Consider the following 1,191-nt stretch of genomic DNA (forward strand, 5'->3'; position numbering starts at 1 on the left):
CACACTGCCAAAGTACTTGTCAAGTAGTTCCACGTAACGGTGAATTATTTCCAGGGTAATTAGTTCATTGTCCTGATCCTCAATAGCACAGCAAAAATACAGACTAGCATATCTGTGATAAAATACAATTGTAGAAAATAATTGTACCCTATAATCATGTTTTCTAAACATATTTCATATGCTACTGTCAAATTCCCTATGCTCATACAGTTTATTTCTTATTTTACAGCAGTACAGGTTTTCTCCTAGACTATAAAAGTAATAAATGCTTGTGGTAGCTCAGTCGGTGTGTCAGTCTGGCTAGGCCTGGTTGAGTGGCTGGGCAGCTGAATGTAGTATGCCCCATGATGAGACTGTAATCAACTCCATGGTGGAATCTACTGTGAGCAGCTGAGTAGCTGCTTTTGGGTATGTGGTCTGCTTCCCATATATAAGCAGAAGCTTTGGGAATGGTCTGTAGCCTATGGCACGTTTGGACCCTGCGTGTAGTTGTGTCATTGTTCAGCAGCCTGCCATGTTCTGCTGACCTTGAGACTTACAGTGGATTTAAATTAATGGCCTGCCGTGTGGTTTGCTAACATCAGGACTGTGCCTTTTTACTTGTCAACGTTGCACTTGGCAGCCTCAGCAGCCAGCAGCTGTCTGAGTGAAGAAAACCCTCTAGTTCCAGTGGGCCAGAAGCAGGAGGCAGAGCTGGACCCCAACGTTGAGGGGCTTTCACCCAGTCCCTAAAGCCTGGCACTTTGAACTCAGACTTCTAGTGTCCAAACCGTAAGAGAATAAACTCCTGCTTGTTAAGGCCATCCCATTTGTGATATATTCTTGTCAGAGCAGCACTAGGTAACCAGAACAGAATATGGTGCTGAGAGAGTGGGGTGCTGCCCTGACAGATACCTAAAATGTGGAAATAGGAGTGGAGTGCGTCCTTGACCCAAGACCCTGGCAGAGAGACCCCAGCATACGGCATGACAGATGGCAGGAGTGGAGCCAAGAGACCAGCATGAGACACAGCAGGAGCAGAGCTGAAAGACCAGCATGAGAAACGGCAGTAGCAGAGCCCAGAGCCCAGCAATAAACAGCAACAGGCTTACCAGCCCACGGAGGAGAGAGCCGGGTGTCACTGGGTAGGTGGCTTCCTGGCAGAGTGGGTTGCCTTCAGGCATTAATTGGTAAAAGACCGGCATGAGATGG

Source organism: Orycteropus afer, unplaced genomic scaffold, assembly GCF_000298275.1.
Source record: "Orycteropus afer afer isolate SDZICR_OR568_19922 unplaced genomic scaffold, OryAfe1.0 scaffold00712, whole genome shotgun sequence".
NCBI classification, from domain to species: domain Eukaryota; kingdom Metazoa; phylum Chordata; class Mammalia; order Tubulidentata; family Orycteropodidae; genus Orycteropus; species Orycteropus afer.